This window comes from Gopherus flavomarginatus, chromosome 3 (genome assembly GCF_025201925.1).
Source record: "Gopherus flavomarginatus isolate rGopFla2 chromosome 3, rGopFla2.mat.asm, whole genome shotgun sequence".
NCBI classification, from domain to species: domain Eukaryota; kingdom Metazoa; phylum Chordata; order Testudines; family Testudinidae; genus Gopherus; species Gopherus flavomarginatus.
In genome coordinates, this window is record NC_066619.1 from 222188450 (window position 1) to 222213134 (window position 24685).

The 24685-nt window shown below is 43.6% G+C and overlaps 1 long non-coding RNA gene across 3 annotated transcripts; it reads left to right on the forward strand.

Moving 5' to 3' along the window:
* The first annotated feature begins 210 nt into the window (after positions 1–210).
* Positions 211–24465, forward strand: LOC127047288 (uncharacterized). Of its 3 annotated transcripts, none has more exons than XR_007773369.1 (5): positions 211–508; positions 4671–4757; positions 11256–11471; positions 13948–14239; positions 22799–24465. It is a non-coding gene; the product is annotated as an uncharacterized LOC127047288 (long non-coding RNA). The 3 variants fall into 3 exon arrangements; XR_007773372.1 differs by having other exon boundaries at positions 11256–11382; XR_007773371.1 differs by lacking the exon at positions 4671–4757.
* The last annotated feature ends 220 nt before the right edge of the window (positions 24466–24685 follow it).

Genomic DNA, 24685 nt, shown 5'->3' on the forward strand with positions numbered 1-24685 from the left:
GGCGGAGCCGCTGGGCCCCGCCCCCGCCGCTTGACCGCACCCAACCGTTCGCGTTGGGGAGCGCGTCGGGCTCCGGCAGAGGCCGGTGGCTGGGCTGGGAGGGGAACGCAGGGCAGAGCTTCGGGACTTCAGCTCCCAGCATGCCACGCCCCATCTCGGCGAGGCGGCCCGGGCAGCATGGCATGCTGGGAGTCGTAGTCCCACGGGGTGGGGCCGTGCAGCTCCTGCCCCGGTTTACTGCTGTTCAGCGCAGGAGGCTGTTAAGGCAGAACTAGTCCTCGGGCCTGCGCTGCTGGCAGGATGTCTGCACGGTCCCCTGACCCGGACCGAGTGCCATCAGCCCCCTGCGGGTGAACGCATAGGAAGTCACCAGCACGCCCAATGGTAGCGAACGATTAAAATATCTTGTCTGCCCTCCAGTGCCCATAGCTCTGCTCCCCACAAAGGGCACGGGGGCGGCGGAGGCCAGGCTTTGGCAGAGGTGAAAGTAAGACGGTACCGAGGACTGGTAAGAAAAGGTGCAGTAGCTACAGGCAAGAAAATGGAGCATTCTCTCCGCCTCCGCCTCTGCTCCAGCAAAATAGAGGGTCCGGGAGCCCAGCTCCACGAATCTTCGGGGCCGGGTCTCACCCCGGCCCCACCTGCTGCCCCCTGCGCCTCCCCTGAGTGTGCCTCGGCCCCCTTTGCTGCCCCCATGCACATCTCTGGGTCCCAGAGCAGAGCTTTTGTCTCTCCCTGTCCCCTGCAGCTCCATGCTGCCTGCCTGCATTAACTGCCGCCACGGGGTCCTAGTGCCCCCTTTACTACTACCAGGGCAGGTTGCCCTTCCCCATTGGACCTTTTCATTTTCCAGTGGGACCCTCCACCAGTACAGCCACCCCTCTGCCCGCAGTCACTGCTCTTGCCCCACACTGGGCAAGGGGCAGCCCCAGTGAGGCTACAGTGAGGGGCAGCAGCGGGGAAGAGGCGCACATGTGATGGCAGCCGCCCCCCCGCACCCACGACAGGGGAGGCGAGGGGGATTCCTGGACCTGAGAGGGGCCCTAGGAGCACGTGCAGTGACGGGGGGGGGGCGGTGTGCTGCCAGGGGGAAGAAGAGGGTCCCTACCCCAGAGCTCGCTGCTGCCAGCAGGGAGAGGGCTGGGGGGAGCCCTTCTCTCTGCCTTCAGTCCCAGGGTAGCCTGCCTACACCCCAAACTCATCCCCAGCCCTGACCCACCCCAGAGCCCACACCCCCAGCCAGAGCCCTCATCCCCCTGCACCCTAACCCTCTGCCTCAGCCTTGAGTCCCCTCCCAAACCCCTCATCCCCAGCCACATCCAAAATCCACCCCCAGCCTCACCCCACAACCCTCACCGCTTCTCCCCCTCCCTCCACACCCCATCTTATCCCCAAACTCTCTCCCAGAACCTGCACCCCCTCCCTCCACACGCCCTCTCATCCCCAAACTCCCTCCCAGAGCCTGCACCCCTCCTGCACCCTAGTCCCCTGCCCCAGCCCAGGGCCTGAACCCCAGACCTCCTCCCCCACCCAAACTCCCTCGCAGAGTCTTGGGAAGGTGAGGGGTGGAGTTTGGGCAGGGGCAGGTTCTGGGCACCACCAAAATTTCTACTACCGCTGCCGGCAAGAGCTGGTGCATCATACCAGGGTGGACTGGCTTCCTGAGGCAGCAATTTAAAGAGCTGGAGCCCAGGGCCCTTTAAATTGCTGCCAGAGCCCCGCTGCCAGTGCAATGAGGTAGTGGCTGTGGGGCTCGGGTGGCGATTTAAAGGGCCCAGAGCCCTTTAAATCGCCGCTGGAGCCCCACTGCCGCTACCCCAGGGCTCTGAGGACAATTTAAAGGGCCTGGGCCCTTTAAATAGCCCCTGAAGCCTGCTGGAGCCCTGGGGTAGCAGTGGCAGGGTTCTAGTGGCTATTGAAAGGGTTCGGGGCTCCTGCTCCCTCTACCACCCTGGGCCTGGTTTAAAGGGCCCGCCTCTTCCGGTGGAGGCCCCGCCCCTCCTCCAGATTCCAGAGTACCAGCAAGTCCTTTAAATTACTTTCAGCCCTGGACTTTGGATACCCATGTGCAGTTTGCAGACATCCCTCCTTCCGAGGGACATCTTGGATTTGAATCCCAGAGTCAGCTGTGTTTCACACAAACCAGGCCACTCCCCCCTCTGGGGCTGGAAATTATTTACATCAGGAGTAAGGTACCATGGATGGAGCCCTGCAGGGATCTGCATCCCATGATCCGCAAACATGGTCCACAGATATCCACCGCATCCGCGGATATCAAGCAAATATCAATGAGTTTGCAAGGCTATAACCTGGGGTCATAGTTTAAATGAAGGAAATTAAACCAACAGCATTTTAAGTTTCTTGCATGAGTAACTTTTGTGTGTTCCTCACTGAGGGTCTGCCACATTTTGCATCTTATTCTTGGGTCTTTGCATAGACACATACACTATGTGCATTTCACACAGATGTTTTACAAGTAAACCTTGTTTATTCAAACCCCAATTATCAAACTTTTAGGTTATCTAAAATTCATTTTTGTCCCCAGAATATGAGATTCATATAGAAAGTAAATTGTATTTATCCACCACCTAGCCAAAAGTTTTAGCTGTCTCAAAAGATATTCAGACAACTGGAGTATACCTACATATACAGTGTCTAATACAGTGCAAGTAAAGATTCAAGATCCAGTGCATAATATAATGCTAGTTATGTGCTCCCTTCTGTGGCTGGCCAGCTCTGCCAGCAATCCGTGGTCTAATTTCCTGTCTGTCCTGTTAGGGTAGCTGGCAGCATTTGCTCTGCAGTCGTGGCACTCAAATGAGTGCAAGAAAGAATTGCACTTATGGCTGTCTGCTACACAGGGCTGCGAGGAGGAGGTAGAGAGTATACAAAAGGACTGGCAAAAATCCATCCCTAAGTGTCCGAAGTGGACACTAGTAGTAGGCTCAAAACAGAGGTCCTTATCACTTAAATGTAAAGAGCTTCTTTAGAGTTCTGAATCAGCAGACTATAATTTTTGAGCATAGGAAACTACAAGGTGGAAGACATTTCCTTTCAGATATATATTCCTGTTCATTTGTAAACCTGAAAAATCTATCAATGCAGTAGCCAGGTATACAAAAGATCAGTCCTACAGCCTTTACTCAGGCAGAATTTCCATTTACTTTAACATCTGAGCAAGGACTACATGGTCATGTCTCTAACTCTGTTAATTTCATATGTACAGAAAATGTTTTTGCAAAGTTATAGTTAACTGAAACAGGAAAAAAAAATTAAAAGGAAAAGAAAATTAACTAAATAATTATCTGCAGGGAAGACAGAAGCCTGAAGGTGAAATGAAAGACCTGATTATGGTTGTTCATGGAAAGTTAAAGAACACTTATTTAATAAATCTTATTCTCCAGAGAATAATTTAGCAGTTAAACAAGTTTCTAGTATCTGTATGCATATATGTTCCTTCCCTAAGTATAAAACAGAGAATTAATGCTACAATTATCCATTCTAAATTAGGTTTTGTTCCTAGTTATTTTTCTTATTTGCAAAGTTTATGGTTCTGAAGACAAACCATAATAAATATTTAACATTTCAAAAACAGTTTATTTCTTTATGCTACGCACACACAACAAATTATTTTTTCTCTTCTGTGCCCTGAAGAAATAATATATTACAGTAAAATTATAAGCATTTGTTTCTTCCAGTGTTTTTTTTGTTTAGCCAGAATGTGGTAGTGTTCCCTCCGGTGAATTTTTCATAATCTAAAATGATTAGGTACCTTTGCAGACAGTTCCCTCTGTCTACATCCACTGCACTTTCCAGCCAAGGAATAATATATAAAATTCAGCCAAAAATCTGATCTCTCACTTTGCAAACAGGATCATGTTAAAAACAACAACAAAGAAATAGATATAGTTTGTAAAATAACTATTCAGACTATTTTGTGCAGTTTTAATATAAAAACTGATATTTTAGGACAAGTAATTATAATAAAATACATTTTGAAATATAATAGTGAAATTTCTCTGGCATTGTTATCAAAAGAAGTTTCAGTCCTTCACCAGAACAGGGACATTCAGCCCTTATTGATAGTGTCACGGGAATATGGTACTTTAAAGTTATCTTTAAAGTAGGTGTGAGCTCTGGAAGAAACAGGTTTAAGCAAAACCTCTCTCAGGTACTTCACTCACTGTTTTTGTTGCCTATGTATCTGACATTTTAGCTCTTTCACCATTCCTTTCTCTTTTGTTCCAGAGGAGGAGAAAGTGAAGAAAAGTGAAGTATTTCAGAAAACCTATCATATAAAGAGGGAGGTTAGAAGTTCCTCCTGAGTTTTCTTTTCTTTTTTCTTAAGAGTTTTCAGCAATGCCTATTGCAAGCACATTTGTATAGCTGTCAATACATAATATTACATTTAGCCACTTAACCTATCAAGTGGATTACAAACATTTGAGATGTCCTTGCAATGGAGAAGCCAGTTAGCTGCAAAAGAGACTCATATGCTAAATATTTAACCACTTGGCTACTGTTCATCAATTACTCAGGAAAAAAATCAGTGTAGAGAAATCCCAGCAATATGGTTAACTTTTTGCCATATTCTTGGATTTCTCTACATTGATATGGGACTGGTTTTGCTAATTTATTTCTTGTAAATTTGATCTCTTCCCCATTCTCAGACTGCTGCCAGCTTGCATAAACTGCTTCCTTATGTTCCCAGGATGTTGCTTCCTTGAACAACTTGAGTAAAGATGGTGGTATTGAAGGTATGACCAACACTGAATTCAAGTTTTCCTCCAAGATCTCTTCTCTTTTTGAACATCTTATTCTCTGTCTTCCAGTTTCAAAATCTCTGTCGTTTATCAGCCTCCTAAATCCAACTTCCTCCCTGGGGGAAGGAGAAAACTCTTTAATATCTTCTCCCTGATTCTCTCTGAAGTCTCCTTTGCAAACTTCGCCCTCACTGGGGACTTGAATGAACATATTGACAACATATGTTTATATTTCTTCTAATATACTTTCCATTTTTGACTGTCACAGCTTTGTCTCGTTTATCATCTCACTTAAGAATGTCCATAGACATACAATAGTTCTCCTCATCCCCCATCGTTTTCTTATTTTACTCATGCCATCGTAAGAACAGCCAATGGGCCATACTGGGTCAGACCAAAGGTTCATGTAGCCCAGTATCCTGTCTTTCAACAGTGACCATTACCAGATGCTTCAGAGGGTATGAACAGAACTGGTAATCATCAAGTCATCCATCCCTTGCCGCCCATTCCCATCAACACTGACCACTCTGGTTACAGTTAGACACTCTCTCCATTGCCTTGCTCCTCAGAAAATTACCCTGTCTCACTACTCATTGCTTAGATAGATTCTCCAACTGAATTTGCTCGTTCAAACCTTTGCTTGCTGATCCTTCCTCTGGCTCACACGTTAATATTTACAGCCCTAACCAGTTTCTGCTTTTAATCAACTTGTCTCCATCAAAACCCACACTATTCCTTGCACATCAAGTTCCCTTGTTACACAGACCAGCTGCACTGAAGGGCACAGACCAGTACCTCAAAAGACAACGGCACAGGTTCTATCTCCAGGCCCAACACAGGAACTGGAAGTTCTCATCAGACACTTAAGTAGGATGCTCATTTGTGATGGGGTGGACTAGGCCCAAAGGCCCCTGCTTGAGGCCTCAGGGTTCTGCCACACCCATCCTGGGGAAGGAGCAATGGAAAGGCCCTCCAAGCAGGATAGAGTGGCTGCAGGGGAAGCAGCCAAACAGCCGTATAAAAGGAACTGCAGTGCAGTACAGCAGTCAGTTGCTGCTTAGAACAGGAGAAGAAAGGACTGTAGGCCTGGCTGCCTGGAAGAGCAGCAGGGCCTCAGGAACCAATGAGGGAGCCCCTGGCTGGTTGCTAGAACTGTGTAGGGACTGAGCCTGGGGAGGGCTTCAGGAAGATAGGGTCTCCAGGAAGGAAGCTCTGGGGATACAGCCCCATACCAGGGCTCGACTACTTAAAGACCACAGCCCAGGGAGGGCTAGAAGGAGACAACACCAGAGGGGTACTGAGAGAGGTCTCGGTGGACCGTATACCCCTAAAGGGGTTTGTGCTGGTTAACATGCAGACAGTGTTAACATGCTGTGGCCAGAGCGCTGTGTCACTGACAAACCTGCCTGAAAATCACAGAAAGGGGTTACTGGGGGGAGGGGGGCACTCATGAGAGGTGGGTGCCAACCCTGTTACACCACTGGTCTGCAAAGTAAATCATCTATTCTTATTTCCAATGGTTTGGGCAATCTTTGCCCCCTCTCTTCCAGAACATTATCTTCTCCACCCACTCACACCACACTCTAATCCCAATCATTTTCCAGGAATTTGTTTTCTGCTTTCAGTATACAGTTGCCTGTTTCATGACAATATCTCCTCCACCTGCAATACCTGCTCACGCTTTTCTTAGCTTTCTTTTTCCTCTCCACACCCTTCCTTGTTCTTTGTGGACATTTGACATCATCTAGCCCTTTATGAAAATTACCTACTCTCTTGACTCTTCCTCTTTTGTCATTCATTTCTGTCTCTTTTCCTTGCTTTCCTACATTACTTCCATTGTCTGGTACCTGTTCCCAATGCTTTAAAATCTGCTACTGTCCATAAACTTCTTAAAAATCCTTCCTTAACCATGCAGCGTTGTTGCCATGTTGATCTCAGGATATTAGAGAGACAAGGTGGGTGAGATAATATCTTTTATTGGACCAGCTTCTGTTGGGGAAAGAGATAAGCTTTTGAACTTACAAAGATCTCTTCTTCAGGTCTGACCATGACATTCTCTCTTGCCACCACTTCAGCTTTAACCTTGCCTTTCTTGGCAAAATTCTTAATAGCCTTTTCTCATCTCTTCCAGCACATATCAATAGCCTTGAGCATTAGCAACTTGGGGTTTACTTTGGCCATATCAGGGAAACTGTTTTCCTTTTATAGTTATTGACCTTTTTCTGCAGATGTAACTTCCTTCTATCTACTTATTCTCCTTGACCTCAGAAAAGCATTCCATCCTGTGGGACAGCTTCCATTGCTATTGCAAACAATTCTCCTGCCAGTTTCATTCTTAGTACACCTATCAAACCGCTCTGTTTGCAGTGATGGCTTCTCATCTGTGCTAAGCCTAAAATTTCTCCTGTATGGAGTCCCACAAGGCTTAATTCTTAGTCTCCTGCTATTTTCTATCTACCTCTCCCTTTCAGTCATCTTAACTCTACCTTTAATCTTAGTTATCACAGTGATGATACTCAACTCTCTATATAAAAGAAGCTATATGAAATAGTTGTGTTATATCTGTATGTGAGCCTTAAAGCTAGAAGGTTTAAAGTAGGGGTATCAAAAATATTTCCGTGGTGAGGGCTGAATTACCCTTTCAGCAACAGTCTGTGTGCCCAAGTAAAAACCACTGGCAGGAGGCATATTGTGCAGTCTTCTATGACTTCAGAATACTCCTCTTCAGTTAGCAAAGTTAAACATTGATTTCTTTTCTTTCTTTCTTTTCTTTTTTAAGGAAATACACTCATACAATCTCCCTTCCTCTATTCATTAAGTTACATCTCCATGCACTCCTCCTTTGACCAGTATCCCTCCTCCTGCCTTCCAACACTGTGTGAATTTTCCATCTTTCCCATCTTCCCAGCCCCACCTCGGATGTTTTCCTTCCCACATAATAATGTGGGCATTTTTCTTTCTACTCACCCACCCACTTACATTTTGGGATTCCCTCCGTTCTTTATCTCTTCCCCTCTACTCCCTTTGAGATTATCCCCATCCCCTTTGGGATTCTTTTCACCCTCTTGTCTTCTCTTTCCCTTCCCACCACTCTGAGTCTCTAGTCCTTTCACTCTTGGGGCATTTTTATCCTGGATCCCGTTTTCTTGGGATGGCAGGAACTGGGGGAGCAAGAGGGGTGGGAAGTAAGTGCTCACCTGAGCCTACTGTGGTAGGGGTCCACAAGGATAAGTGCTCCCCTGAGCCCAATGCTACAAGCTTGATGGCAGTAGTGACAGAGACATAGCAGAAGAGGCTGGAAAGGAGCCCCCATTTTGAGCCCTGGCTGTGATGCTTGGAGCAGTGTCTGCTTAGCAGTAAGAGAAGGGTGAGGGAGCTCAAATACCTGTGCCCTATCAGGTTTGAGCTCTTTTCTCTGTTTCTCCCATTCGTGCTCTGTCTCTGTCTCTCTCAGCTTCTTTGAACTAGCTATAGAGGAACAGCTGAAAGTTGCTTTGATGTGTCAAAGGTGCACAGTGGGCTGGACTGGGTCCATAGGCAATATATTTAACACCCTAGCTTCAAGGGAACAGAAACTGTCTGCTCACCCTATAGATGTAAGAAGAAAATGTAGCTGCTGATAGGCTTAATTTATATCATAGATGGAGCTGGTATCATACTTAAGATTGCCTCACACTTTCGTATTGTAAGGCCCTATTTTCAGTTGCTTTTAACTGCCAGTCTTTAATCATCTCAGCTGAAATTTTCCATGTTGTGTGTCTTTTTCTGTAATTATGTTATTCTTTATTTTCCATTTTGTGTTGGTATTGAGTTAATGATATTACAGTTCTAAAATCTTTGTAAATGAAAGCAGCATTCATTCAGCAGGGTCGGGCCACTTTTAGACAGGAGGCAGCAAATGAGAGGTGGAGAATCCTTGCATGGAGCCCCGAGCAGCTCTGTGCTAAGGAGCTGGTGGGGTCATGAAAGCAGTAAGCAGGATGCTGCCTGCCCTCAGGGGGGAACTTTAGGTACTTTGGAAAAGTACTTAGATGAGGTAGGTCTATGGGCAGTGTTGAAGGAGAAGTGTGAGCTGGTTATTCTCCGCTCTTATCCCTCCAATATTACAGAGGAATATTAGGGTTGTAAGGGTTGACGTTAATAGAAGTTATCTTTGCTTTTAGGCTACCCTTGGTTTAGAGCTACAGGGGAAAATAAAGCAATCAAAATAACATAAAATATTAATTTATTTTTCAAAACTGATGAAGCAGAGGGAAGTTGAAATGTGACATTAGTCATTTACAAGCAAGTCCACCAAGAAATTCCCTATAGTTGCAACAACAGTCCTGAAGAATCTGTAGAGGCAGCTAACAAGGAAATCTCCAAAGGTCTTCACTGTACATTTGTCTTTTCAGATACATATTTTTCTCCACCCAAGCTAAACATTTTATACAAGCACAGTAAGAAATAGTCTAGGAAACATAAAAGCTTTATGGCTTTTTTGAAAACTTGCTGGTTTTGCTGATACAACTCCCTATGATATGGTTCAATTTTAATAACAGTGGAAAGTGTTTCAGTGCATAGGGTTTTTTAATGTATTTTAAGAATCTTTCAAAGGGATTTAAGAACTGCTCTTTTGTACAAAGGCTTTCAGCCTTTGGAAAACGTTAGCAGTGCTTCAGATGAACTACAGTGAGAGAACCTGAAATTATCTAGTGCACTGGAATCAATATCAAGCAATATTTTTTTTTCTGAAAGAAATTCAATCTGACAGAAAAGAGTAAGAGCAATGTAAGGAAACCAAGACTCTTTCTAAAGAGCTGGATATAGAAATTCCCTGTAAACCCGTACAAATTAGTTGATGTCACCAGAGCAAGAAAACCAGAGTGACATAATAAAATGTTATCCAGGTTCCGGAATACTTTATTATTGCCACCTTGGGTCACTAAGCTTCGCAAGCTATATCCATCAACTTTGATAGCAATTTATAAACCAACAATGGAGGCTAGATGGTGCAGTGTTTTAATGTACTAACAATTTACATTGAAACACCTGGGTTCAAAATTGGCTAAGACACAAGTAAAAACAGTTTGTTGGTCTCAGCCTGCTCTCTAGTGGACAATTGCACATACATCCAATCCTATGACAATTTTATCTGAGGAGAATCTAAAGAATGAGATGCATTAAGATACTCTTAAGAATAGAGGGGGTGGTGTTCTGTATTTTCTAGATTACTTTGAAACCCCATGAGAGGTATTCGTGATGCTGGCAGACCAAGTGTCAGGTTATGCAAAGGCCCCTGGGCCTCACTGAACTCTGATAAATGCATAGTTGGAAACTAGTCTGGCTCGCCTGTGTGTTAATATTGTTAAAACAAATTAGAGTAATAATAATGTGTTTAGTGTTTAGACTTTATGAAATGTTTGTAGGATGCTGCATGTATTACTCTTTCTTATAATATCTGTCCCCATGTTATAAGGTAATATTTAAGTATTTGCTCTGTAACTATAAAAGTGTTTGCTCAACCTGTAAAATCCCACAGTTAGGAGAGAAGCATTACCAAGTGTGAATTACTAGTTTACCACAAGAGATGGTGTATAGACACTAGACAAACTATTGTGCAACATCAGTGGGCAAAAGACTGTTAATGGCTTGCCCCACATTAGTGAAGAGGGCACCTGCAAAAGCCCTTGTCCCATCACAGCTTGAGTGCTGGGGGAAATGAATAAAAATCCCCATTAAGGAGAAATTATCATCACTGTGCTGCTTAGAATTCAGAGAATGCAATATTTCTGAGCATAAGTAAGGGATCCCCAAGCTACTTAATTTGGGTTAGCCCTAAAGGACATATAGAGCTTGCACATAGAGTAGCTACTATCATCTTTTGGAACTTAAGATTGTAACTCATTTGTTTCAGAATAGCAGCCATGTTAGTCTGTTTCCGCAAAAAGAACAAGAGTACTTGTGGCACCTTAGAGACTAACAAATTTATTTGAGCATAAGCTTTCATGGGCTAAAACCCACTTCATTGGATGCATGCAGTGGAAAATACAGTAGGAAGATATATATATACACAGAGAACATGGAACAGTGGGTGTTACCATACACACTATAAGGAGAGTGATCAGTTAAGGTGAACTATTACCAACAGGAGAGAAAAAAAACCTTTTTGTAGTGGTAATCAAAATGGCCCATTTCCAGCAGTTGACAAGAAGGCATGAGGAACTGTGGGGGCGGGGGGGGGGGGAATAAACATGGGGAAATAGTTTTATTTTGTGTATGACCCATCCGCTCCCAGTCTTTATTCAAGCCTAATTTATTGGTGTCCAATTTGCAAATTAATTCCAATTCAGCAGTCTCTCATTGGAGTCTGTTTCTGAAGTTTTTTTGTTGTAATATTGCGACTTTTAGGTCTGTAATCAAGTGACCAGGGAGATTGAAGTGTTCTCCAACTGGTCTTTGAATGTTATAATTCTTGACATCTGATTAGTGTCCATTTATTCTTTTACGTAGAGACATCAAGACATCCCAACGGTACTGATGGAATGTTATCCTCATAAATACTGCATTCCTTTCTTGGCCACCCCAGCTCAAAAAGTGCACAGTAGAATTGGAAAAAGCCCAAAAAAGGACAACAAAGGTGATAGAAGCTTCCAGATAAGGGGAGATTTTAAAAGATAAGGACTATTTACTTTAGAGAGAAGATAAATAAGTAATGCCATAATAGAGGTATGTCAAATAATAAATGGAATAGCAAAAGTAAATTGTCTCTACCTACTTACCCTCTCTCATAATACAAGGACAAGAGAGACCTACTGAAATTAAAAGGTGACAAATTTAATACTGATAAAAGGAAGTCATTTCAGAAGGCGAAATTAACCTGTGACATTCATTGCTAGAAGAGTTTAGCAGGACTTTTATGTAAGTGCCTAATACTTTTTTATCTGGGCACCTAAACCCAGACTTAGGTGCCTTAGGCCATGGCTACACTTACAGTTCTGCAGCGCTGGTAGTTACGGCTGTGTTCGTACAGCTGTGTAGGGCCAGCGCTGCTGTGTGGCCGTACTGACAGCTACCAGCGCTGCAGTGTGGCCACATTTGTATTTGCAGCGCTGTTGGGAGTGGTGCATTGTGGACAGCTATCCCAGCATTCAAGTGGCTGCAACGTGCTTTTCAAAAGAGGGGGGTGGGGTGGAATGTGACAGGGAGCGTGGAGGAGACAGAGAGAGTGGATTTTTGGAGCTGACACAGTTCTCAGCTCCCTGCCTTGCAAGTTGTAAGGACTGGAAGATACACAGTGCCTACCTTCAATCATTTTAAAAGTTTTGACCTTTCTCCCACCTGTCTCTTATTCACTAAATGCTAATTATGCACTCCTAAATAGCCGTCAGACCACATAAACAGTTGCTCAACATTATCCCTCCCCCCTCTCTCCTCAAGCAAACAGCTTTGAACATTCCAAAGCAATTTTATTCTCCTGCCTTCGCTGGCTCGCTCGCTGGAGCACAGAGCAGCTGTGTTTGTTTTTTAGCAAGTAGCTATGGGGAGATCGGAGTTCAGCCATTCTTCTGGTTTGTTGTGGACATGAATTCTGGGATACCTCTTTATACCCCGGAGGCCAATAAAAGCGCTGGTGGTGTCCACACTTGCTGACCAGCGCTGCATCACCAGCGCTGGAATCGCTACACCCGAGGCAGACCAGGTGTACAGCCAGCGCTGCAACCAGGGAGTTGCAGTGCTCGCTGTGTTTTGCTAGTGTGGCCACATCCTGAGTTGCAGCGCTGTAACCCCCTCACCAGCGCTGCAACTCTCCAGTGTAGCCAAGCCCTGAGTCCCAGCTTTAGGGTCCACTGTGGTCCACAAAACTCTCACCAAAGCCTGTAAGTGCCTAAACTCATTCAAAACCTAAGTTTTCAGGGTAAAAGTTCCCTGGGTGCCTATGTTTCTGCCTCTGGGCATACACACTGTTGCCCCACTCTGAGTGTCTGGATACCAATCTCACATCCACAAGCTGGGGAAGATAGGTGTTTGCTCGCTTATCTTGCATGCAAGGCCTGATCTGGTTAGCAAGAATGACTGAGAATGTGGTGGTAAGGCTGCCCACCAGGTAAGTATGAGACCCAGGGTCCAAGGTCCCTGCTCCAGTCACTGATTCATTATATAGCCACATTAGAAAAGCTTCAACAGGAGAGTCTAAGACACATATCTCTCTCACTCTCCATTCGTTGTATAGGGAACTTAGATACCCAGCTCAGGCTTTGTGGATCACAGTGATTTTCTAGGCACCTAACGGTTTGATGATGTGATGCTGAGCACTGCAACACTTTGTGGATCTGGGCCTAAATGGCTGGGGCTTAGGGAGAAACTTCTCCCATAGACGTCTTAGGTCCACTACAGAGGTTTTACTCCATCTTCTGAAACAGTCAGAACTGGATATTCTTGGAGACAGGTGCTGGACTAGAAGTCATTCTGGAATGACTATAAATTAAGTTCCTTGAAGAGCCATTGCAAAAATCATCAGTAAAAAGTTCTTCAGTTCTGTGAAGAACTCTGTGACCTAACTTCAATGTAGCTTTACGTTATTTAATCTTCTGTAAGTGAGGGGAGAATTTTGCTCAGGGGTAGCTGACTGTTTATGATTACAATCATATACTAACTGTAGTTGCAGGATGCAAACTTTATCGACTTAAAGTTTTTTGTTAAATGTTTTCAGTTTTTAAAAATATAATATTAATCAGCATTACTTTGTAATCTACCATTCATGTATTAACATCCATTGTAAGTAACTGACATGATTTGTCCTGGTGTAGAATGACCACTACATCATAGTGAGCATCATGTCATCTAACTCATTTGTTCACAATCATGTTCAAATACAATAATGTTTTGTAGGCCTATATTTAAAAATTCAACCAGTTATTTTTATCTTTACATTACCTCTTGGAATAGGTACTTTTTATGCCATCCTTGGAATGCTAGTTTTATTGATTGTATTAAATTTAAGAGAAAAGTGCCCTGGGATTAGTTAAATAGTAGTGTTAATTCTATTAAATAGGAATCCCATTTTCCACAAGCAAATATTTTTGTCGTCATTTTTGGTAAGAAATGCATCTGTGGAAGGGTGGTAGAAGGAGAACAATCAAACATTAATTAAATCTTTTTAAAATGTACTGCATTCTTTCTCAATCACTATTTATATCTGCAGGTAGAACTGACCACAGTTCTTCCCAGTATGCTTCCACACTGTGGCCAACTGTCATGACCTGTCCTTTCCTGGACACACACCTTATTCAACCCTAGTGTTTCTGGGTCACTAGAACAGCCTTTTGACCCCTCCAATCTCCTGCTCAGGACCACCTGCCTGTAAATATCAAGCGAGCCTGGCTACTTTTCCAAACTCTGTTTCAAAACTTCTGCAGATCTCTTCAAAACCCACCAACTGACGACGCCTCTAAACTCTTGGATTTGAGAAAACACTACACTTTTATTTAACCCAAGTAAGTGGAACATAAAACAAAACAACACCATTCAGTGACCTTCATACTTCTTACTCCTATAGGAACAGCCTAATCTCATAAGAGCCTAGCAGTGCTTCCCCTCCTGCCACACTCTAGCTCTCTAACCCCTTTTTTGATCCTGGTCCATCTCTCCAGGAGCTGACAGACATTTCTTCAAATTCAATCCCTGCAAAGGTCCAAACATGCAGTCTGCGTGGAGCTCTTGTCCAGATGTCCAAGCCTCTGTGTCTCAGTGCACTGAATGGGATATATTCTTTTTTTGATCTTCATCCCACAATATACCATCATACAATTTCATTTAATGCTTATCCTATGCCAACATCTCATATCAAACAATTTTCAAATCAACACAGCTCCTCCACTTTTATGAGTCTCTCAATATTTGATATTTTATTTAAAGGCTAAGCTCCTGGAGACAACTACTTATGTGAGAACCTCAGCTATAATTTATTTAACCCCCATTCCCCCCCACCCAAAAAAAAAACTTCTAGCCCTTGTGATTGTAGAATAAACCTTGAAAATGTGACCCAAGTGCATCATGAAGGCTCAAAAATCAGAGCCCAAATAAAAACAACCCGCAGTTTATTTTATTTATTAAAAGCTCATGATTTGAATAGTCCTGGCTCATGACTTTTGAACATTTGAGGATGACAGTACTGCTTCCATGGGCAAAATATTGCAGCAAAAATATGTATTTATTGGGGAAATTTGAGCTGTATTATTCCTTTTGCATGAGGGGAAATGTAATTATTAATGTTAAATAGGAGCTAATTTTATCAAACATGATGCAGAGGCATAAGGGGGCTAAGAGTCCTACAACTTCAAAAGAATGTGAATTATACATTTAAATTCAGATTTGTGGACTGAGATAGTTACTAAGAAAGTATCAGCTTTTGCAGTCAATAACAGACACTGCACAGAGTTTGTCAATTTCTGAGCTGACAAATGAAAGATGATATCCGCTGAAATGAGTTACAGATTATATGTGAACTGCTGTGGCTCATGTGAGCTCATGCTTTTAGTCTCAAAGCCAGAAGCTGTAAAGAATATTAATAGAGCTATATACATTTTTTTGCTAGTTGCAATATAACAGATGTCCTCTAACGTAAGAAGCTTTTTGATAGATGTACTGTTCTGTTTCCAATTGGCACCAAACATTGCTCTTTAAAAATATTTGTCCTCACTAGTCTCCTGATAGTTTTACAGTAGTAGTAATAAGAAAATTCTATTGGAGGTATAAACTGCTTGTGCAGAATTTCTCTTGTAGATTGTGTGCTGGCAATTACTAACTTACATACCTAAAATGAAGAAAAAATAAGTGGCAGCTAGAAAAGATGTACTGTATATCTCAAAATGAATGGTGCTGGCGGAAAGGAATATAACAATGGCAAAGAACTAAATCCTGCTTCTCCTAGCATTGCCACGCAGGCAGGGGACAAATTATCAAAACCAGTATATTTATGCTGTACAAGGCTTGGATCTCGATTTGTGATCCTGTACGAGGGCTACAGATCCCTTGCACTGTGCACAGCAGAGCTTCATTCATGCCAGGGGAAGAGCAGACTGGATCCATCACTGTGCAGATACCACAGACACAGATCCCCACAGAGTGACAGCTAAGGAGCAGTAATGATTAATGAAGATTCAAGAGTGCTTCTCCCTAGCTCCTGTGGGACCCTCATGTGAGAAGCTTATCTCTTTAGACTTGGCATATGGATGTGTGTGGGAGTTAGTGTTTATTTTTACTTACATAGTGGGTTTTGTTTTGTACTAAAATAGTCCCCAATACCCTAGTTCTGAATTTTCCTAAAGGTTTCCATCTCTCATGATTTTATTGCAAAGTCACTATATTTGGTGTTTTTCTTAAAGCTCCAGGCTCCTGGACTCATGTGAATAGTTCTCTGAAAACATCCACGCAATGTGCAGTGGCAGTCAAAAAAGCGAACAAAATGCTGGGAATAATTAAGAAAGGAATAGATAATAGGACAGAAAATTATCATGTTGCCTCTCTATAAATCCGTGGTATACCCACATCTTGAATACTGTGTGCAGATGTGGTCACCCCATCTGAAAAAGATATATTGGAATTGGAAAAGGTTCAGAAAAGGGCAACAAAAATTATTAGGGGTATGGAACGGCTTCCATATGAGGAGAGATTAATAAGACTGTGACTTTTCCACTTGGAAAAGAGATGGCTAAGGGGAGATAAGATTGAGGTCTATAAAATCATGACTAGTGTAGAGAAAGTAGATAAGGAAGTGTTGTTTACTACTTCTCATACCACAAGAACTAGGTAATTCTTAATAGGCAGCAAGTTTAAAACAAATAAAAGGAAGTATTTCTTCACACAATGCACAGTCAACCTGTGGAACTCCTTGCCTGAGGATGTTGTGAAGGCCAAGACCATAACAGGGTTCAAAAAATAACTAGATAAATTCATGGAGGATAGGTCCATCAGTGGCTAGTAGCCAGGATGGGCAGGAATGGTGTCCCTAGCCTCTGTTTGCCAGAAGCTGGGAATGAGTGACAGGATGGATCACTTGATGATTACCTGTTCTGTCCATTGCCTCTGGGGCACCTGGCGTTGGCCACTGTCAGAAGACAGGTGACTGGACTAGATGGACCTTTGGTCTGACCCAGTAGGGCCATTCTTACGTTCTTATATGATTCCATGAGAATCTCAGCTTTTGTTTTTTTAAAAAATTTTAGGTTCTCCTGGTGCAGTGAAACATGAACCTAAAGACCTGACCAGAAGGCAAATAAAAAGACCTCCAAATATATTATTATTTTAAAATCATATGATTTTTAAAACCAAACTGGTGAATTTGGGGGGCCTGAATCATAATAGTTGAACATGTGGGATTGGCACTACTGTTAATTCAAGAAAATGGTAATAGGGATGATGAAGCCTTTCACCTGCAGTTAATTAGTTCAAGTCCAATCTAAGTTAGTAGCATCCAAAACTGATACTGCTAGAAGGCTGTTTGGTGACGTGTGAAATTATTTGATGGTGTCATTAGAATTCATATTACAGCATAATAGCACCATTGTACACTGGCACCCTTGTTGCAGTCTTAGCAGTGACTGCTTGTGGCACGGAGACTCAACTATCTTTTTGATTCTTCCTCCAAATCAAGATTGAGGCACATTGAAAGGCAATGTGAGGCAGATTTTCACCTTTACAGCATGGCATGTGGATAAACAGAATACTTCAGTGTCCGGTGATTATCTAGTACCATATACATGAACCAAGAAAACAACAACTTTTCCCATCCCCCTGCTTTCTTGGTGTGTGTTTGTTTCATTAAGAAACTCAGATCAATTCATAAAACAAAATTTAAGTATGATTCGTCTATAATGTGGGCAAAATCAGTGTCACTGAGAGGGGCATATACTGCCCTTGATCTGCACCAGACTTCTTAAAGTCAACAGAAGTTGTGTACGTGGGTGTTGTCAATCCGTCTGAAGAGGTTCACAAATATGATGAGTGCCAACCTCAGGGCAGACTTTCAAGAAACGGCACAAACTCCAAACTGGTTGTATGTTCTATAATTACATTTCACCAATCATATAACAAGTGTGAACTCTTAAAGCACTATGGAGTCACATGCCCTTGGGCACTCCAGTCTATCTTGCCACCCAGGCAAGCTTGCTTTTGTGATAGATGGCTTTCTACACCAAATATCACATCAATATTCAGGCTACTCCTAATCCTAAAGGACCAGTCACTTACCCCAGGTCAAGTGCACCCTAGATCTCTCATCAAACACAATGCTTGTAGCCAATCCTATAATAAACTAACTAAAAGTTTATTAAGTAGGAAAAAGAAATGAGAGTTACTTATAAGATTAAATCCAGTACACATACACACACTGATGAGATGCAGTCTTAGGTTCCAAAAGGTTATATTAGCTACTATAATATGTAAGCTTTATATGTCCTTTAGGGCTAACCCAAGCTAAACAGCTGGGGACCCTTTGCTTATACTTAGAAACCTTTGCCCCTCAGAGTTCAAGCAGCATAGGGATACAAATTTCTCCTTAGGGATGTATTCCCTTCCCCCAGTGCTCAAGCTATGATGGGATGAGAGCTTGTGAGGTACCCTCTTATGGGTGTGGTGGAAGAAATCAATGAAGTCTTTTGTCCACTGATGTTCCACAATGGTTGTCTGGTGCCATAGGCCTTCTTTTGTTGGGGAGGAGATGACACCTGTTGTGGTAAACTAATATTTCACACTTGGTAATGCTCCACCCCTGACTGTGAGGGTTTACAGTCTTAGAAAACATTTGTATACTTAAGGAGCAAACACTTAAATATTACCTTCATAATATGAAATGCAGATATTATAAGTAAGAGTAATACATGCAGCATCCTACAAGCATTTCATAAAGACTAAACACATTCTTATAACTCCAATATCTATTTTAACAATATGAACACACAGGTGAGTCTAACTGGTTCCCAGCTATGCATTTGTCAGTGTTCAGTGAGGCCTGGGGACCTTAGCATAAGCTGGCATCTGGTCTGCCAATGTCACAGGTCAACATTGGCCCTTTAAGAGGGAATAGGCCAGTGCAGCTTTGACTGGTCAGCTGACCCCAACTGGGCTTAAAAGAGGGGACCCATGTCATAGAGGAAGATAAGGTGAGAATTGCTAGAGATCAAGATAATGTAGGAGCTTGCTGAAGGAAGCTGACGGTGTCTCCTGAGCAAAGGCTGAGGGTAGGACAGCAGTAAAGGGGTTTTCCAGCTGACCTCCCCAAGCCAAAGAGCCAGGGCTGAAGACCAGAAAGCAGCATCACGAATTTCTGGCTAACTTCTAAACTGGAGGGCTGAAGGTAGGGGAACAGCAGAGGGACTTGTCTGCTAGTGTCTTGATGCTGGAGAGCTGGAGCCAGAAGAACAGTGCAGAGCCAACTAGCTGGTTTGTCTGAGACAAAAGGTGAACAGAACGGGGTAGTGATAGATGATCCCTGAATTCCTAGCAGAGAAGAGCAGCAGGTGGTTCCTGCTGAGAAGAGCAGGGTTGCCCTTGAGTTCGAATGGCTGGGGTACTCTCCTGGCAGAAGAATATGAGAGGACCAAAGAAGAGCCTAGGAGTAGTGGGAGATGGAGTGTTGTATATGAGCTGTCAAGATTTTAAGAACTACATGCACTGGGGGTGGTAAATGGGTTATGTTTTGGGATTTTTGTTATGAACTATTTTGCACCATGTTTTGTTTTTTTAACAAACTGGCTCCAAGGAGAGGTGTATTGAGGGAAAAAAGGCTTGTGTGAGGTTACTGGGGACTCTGAAAGAGGGAAAACAAGATAAACACACCTGTCTGTCACAGCTTGCTGCTGGAGAGTCTCCACGGGTGGGTGCCCTATCACAACAGTGGGTCAAGGAAAATAGATGGCAAAGGGGGCCTAAATTGCATTCTTTGCACAGTCAAAAACTCCCAGTGAACGCGGGGAGTTTAAATGGCAAGGAATTCAGGGTCAGGCTCTAAATATATAACTGCCACACACAAAAAAAGATTAAAAAATTATAAGAATTTTTCCCACATCAAACTTAATGGGCACTTTTTAGATTTAATGTATTTGTGACACTTTTGCAGCCTCATATTTCCTTTGGCTGAACATTGCAGCAGAGTTGGCACCCCAGGGTACCTTATGTAACTGAAGTAAAAACTTGATTGGCAGATTTCTGTGTCTAAAATGTGTGTTTCATGATGTTTTAAGGTATTTCTTTATAGAATCTATTTTGTTCTTGATTAGACTGTAGTTCATTTCTGTTACGTAAAATCACACTTTTACTCTGGGGAGTGTCACAAATACACTATTTGCTGTACTTGTCTCTCTGTAAAATATTAAATGCTGCTTCTGGCATTACCACAGGTATCCAAAAAATCAAGTTCTCTATTTTGGTAATATGCTCAGAGCTTCCATGTAAATAGAATTTTAAATATTTCTGTGAAAAGATTACCAAGAGGAAAGTCATGCGTAACACACTTGGTTAATTTGTTTGAGGAAGTGACAATAAAAGCAGAGAAGGGTGAAGAAGCAGAAATTATTCACTTGGATTTCAAGAAGGCTTTTAATGCGGTACTGTGAATGATTAATGCATAAGCTTAGGAAATAAAGTACTAATGATGTAATACTCACCTGGATTTAAAAAATGGCTTGGTTACACAGGTCAGTATGTTTGAGTAAGAACGAGGTGATAAATGCAGCACCACAGAGACCATTTTTGAGTCCAGTCTTGCTCACAGTAAACATCAGTGAACTGGAAAACTGGCTGAGCAGCAAGGCATGCAGCATGCGGGTATCATGAATGTGGGACAGCTGACCAGTACCCAAGAGGAGGGAGACCAATGGGATATGAAAACAATGGGGGCACTTAAGCTAACAAGAATGAGGTCACAATAAAGCAAAAGACACTATGCCTTAAATTATACACATATATGGGGTATGTAAAGGATCTGGCAGTGACAGTGGCTATAAACTTTAAAACATTAATTAGATAAATGAGTTAATTCGTTAACATTTGTATAGCTCTGTAAAATAATACAGATGCTGTTAGCAATTTGATGTCTGGCAGAATCTGGCAGTGCTTTCCCCATGAACTGAAGTTAGAAGGGGTTGTCAAGGTTCCTTCCCCACTCTGAACTTTAGGGTACAGATGTGGGGACCTGCATGGACATTTCTAAGCTTAATTACTAGCTTAGATCTGGTACACTGCCACCATCCAGAATTCCAGTGTCCGGAGCACTTTCTGTCCCCCAAAACTTCCCCCCCCAGGTTGCCTTGAGGGACTTCACCAATTCCCTGGTGAACACAGATCCAAACCCCTTGGATCTTAAAACAAGGAGAAATTAACCATCCTCCCTCCTTTCCCCCCACCAACTCCTGGTGAGTCCAGATCCAAACCCCTTGGATCTTAAAACAAGGAGAAATTAACCATCCCCCATCCTTTCCCCCCACCAACTCCTGGTGAGTCCAGATCCAAACCCCTTGGATATTAAAACAAGGAGAAATTAACCATCCCCCACTCCTTTCCCCCCACCAACTCCTGGTGAGTCCAGATCCAATCCCTTTTGATTTTTCCTTGTTTTAAGATCCATCAGGTTCTTAAAAAGAAAGCTTTTAATTAAAGAAAGAAAGGTAAAAATTATCTCTGTAAAATCAGGATGGAAAATACTTCACAGGGTAATCAGATTTATATAGCCCAGAGGAACCCCGTCTAGCCTTAGGTTTAAAGTTACAGCAAACAGAGGTAAAATCCTCTCAGCAAAAAGGGACATTTACAAATTGAGAAAACAAAAATAAGACTAACACGCCTTGCCTGGCTGTTACTTACTAGTTTGAAACATGAGAGACTGATTCAGAAAGATTTGGAGAGCCTGGATTGACGTCTGGTCCCTCTTAGTCCCAAGAGCGAACAACCCCCAAAACAAAGAGCACAAAGACTTCCCTCCACCAAGATTTGAAAGTATCTTATCCCTCTATTGGTCCTCTGGTCAGGTGTCAGCCAGGTTTACTGAGCTTCTTAACCCTTTACAGGTAAAAGAGACATTAACCCTTAACTATCTGTTTATGAAACGGGTGTTCAAATTTACAGGCAGGGTTGGAAAATGACTAAATTGGCAACACTGCTGGGATGAGAGAGTTCAGAGATGGTGTAGGGAAATTCCCACAGGACAGCAGAGATTAAAAGTAGTTCCCACCAGGCTGTTGTATAGTGATCTAGGAATGGACACTGAACCATTCTCAGGACTTAAGGATAGTGTCAGCAGGTCAGGTTGAGGCCCATTGGCAGGGGACAATATTTGTGGGAACACTGGGAAGCTTGCACTGCCTCTTCTGGGAATTAGCAAGGATTTTAGTCTCCACGGTTGGAAAGTCTGGTGCCTTTTATAAGGAGTCAAATCATTTTAAAAATCATAAAGCCCAATTTCAACAGGAGTTTTGACACTTACTTTAGTAGGAAGCAAAATTGAGCTTTATAACTGGAATAGTGACACTACATTTGAACTATTGTAAAAATTTTGGGTAGCACATTACAGACATGATATTGCATAATTGAAAGCAGGGAGTGAAAGTCTACAAGGACAATGAGGGACGTTGGAGGCTAATATGAGAGATTGGGAACATTTGACTTATCCCAGTAAAAATGTTAAGAAGTTAAGGTTAAAAATGCATACCAGTATTTTCAGAAAGATAAAACCCTTTGGGGCATTTTAGTTAACAAAAAAGCCGCCATTAATAAAACAGGAATTTGAGTTAAATTTTCATGCAAACATTTTAAAGGATGGTAAATCACAGTTAAGGTACCCAAAATCTTTTAAATCTTCTCCTCTAGGGATGTCAGCTCACTATTCTTGTGGGTGGAGTGTTGAAAATGTGCACAACTGAAAACAAGTTTTATGATGTGCATGTAGAAAGCAGGTCTCCAGTATTGTGATGCTTTGTCTCCACACTATTTAATCTCTTATACTGCACACACCATCATCACCACAGCATCTCAGTGTTTGCCTTTGCTTTTTTCCCTCACAGAAATTGTCATTTACTGATCTGAAGGAACAGGGCTGCCTTTCAGCAGACACTAGGAGGTGTGCAGCAGTGTATCTGGAGAATACAGGATTGAGAGCAGATGGTTGTGGGGAAAGAAGAAAATCCAGCATCCTTTCTCACTGGGTTCTGTGCTGAAGATCTGGGCAGTGAACATTTTTCTCCTTTCTCTCCTTTACCCCTGGATACCTCCTTATGCTTTCCATATTAATAGTGGCAATTTCTGAGTTGAGTACTTAGCTTTACACAGTAGTGTTCATACAGGGGCGGCTCCTGGCACCAGCACGCCAAGCGCGTGCCTGGGGCGGCAAGCCAAGGAGGGAGCTCTGCCGGTCGCTGTGAGGGCGGCAAGCAGGTTGCCTTCAGCGGCATGTCTGAGGAGGGTCTGCTGGTCCCGTGGCTTCGGCGGACCTCCTGCAGGCGTGCCACCAAATCTGTGGGACCAGGGACCTCCTGCAGACAAGCCGCTGAAGGCAACCTGCCTGCCGTGCTTGGGGTGGCAAAATACCTAGAGCCGCTCCTGCGTTCATACCATTGACATTGGTGGAGTTGTACCTGACTTGGGAACTAGGCCCACTGGGTTGAGAGGGAAGATTTTATTTTATAGCGGAATACTCTCTTGGGGAGCTCCTTCTAGATACTTGTCAACTGAATTGCTTTACAAAGGTTGCAGGGCATCTATAGATTTTAGATGGATGCTTGTTTATTAATAAGTTGAAAGAATCAAAATAACACTTTGGATAGCTATGTAGTAAATGGAACTATATGGAAAAAATGATGGTACAAGCAGAAACAGAAACTATCTTTCTACATGCACTGGAAGTCAGCTGCACTGCAAGTTCCCTGCTTTACATTCAGGGGCAGCGAGTTATATGGGCCTGTGGTGCCCAGGCTTCAGCAATATTCAGGGCACAGAGGGCCGGCTCCACCAATGTTTGGGGCCGGGTCTCTCCCGCGCTCCTCTTCTGAGCATCCCTGCCTGTGCCCTGGGCAGCGAGTGGCTGCCCCCTGCAGCTCCGCACTGCGCTTTGCTCTGCCAGCTCCTAGCATCAACTGCTGCCACAGGGTCCTAGCACCCCCCCCAAACAAATAGTGCCAGGGCAGGCTGACCCTCCCTGACCTTCTGCCTTGGATGGATGGACCCTTCCCTTTTCCGGTGCAACTCTCCACCAGCATGGGATTCCCGCCCCCCACAGTCACCGCTCCTGCTAGGCAAGGGGCAGCCCATCCCCCACGCCCTGTGAGGCTACTGTGAAGGGGAGCAGCAGGGGAGGAGGTCACATATGATGGCAGCCCCACTCCGCACCCACCACAGGGGAGATGAGGGGGCTTCCTGGACCTGAGAGGGGCCCTATGAGCGCATGCAGTGACAGTGGTGCGAAGTGAGTCTACTGCCGGGGGGGGACCTTCCCCAGAGCTCACTGCTGCTGGCAGGGAGACGGATGGGGGGAGTCCCCCTCTCTGGCCCCAGCTGGGAGTAGCCTGCCTGCACCCCAAACTCCTCATCCATGGCCTTGCCCCACCCCAGAGCCCACACCCCCAACCAGAGTCTTCACCCCTCCTGCATCCCAACCCTCTGCCCCAGCCCTGAGCACCCTCTTCCAGCATGAACCTCTCATCCCCAGCCTCATCCCAAAGCCCTCATATTTTTACATTATTTAAAAAATATATATATATCTATTGGCTTACAAGGCAGGTGTGTGTGTGACAGGGGCCTTGGACCCATTCAGGGCACCACCAAAAATTATACTCACCTGCTGCCTCCGTTTACCTTGTTACAGAGAGCAGAATTAATGCATGAAACATCTTCTAGTCTAATGTATCATGTACAGCCAGCATTTGCCCATCAGCGCGGCTTTTGTGGTGATGCTG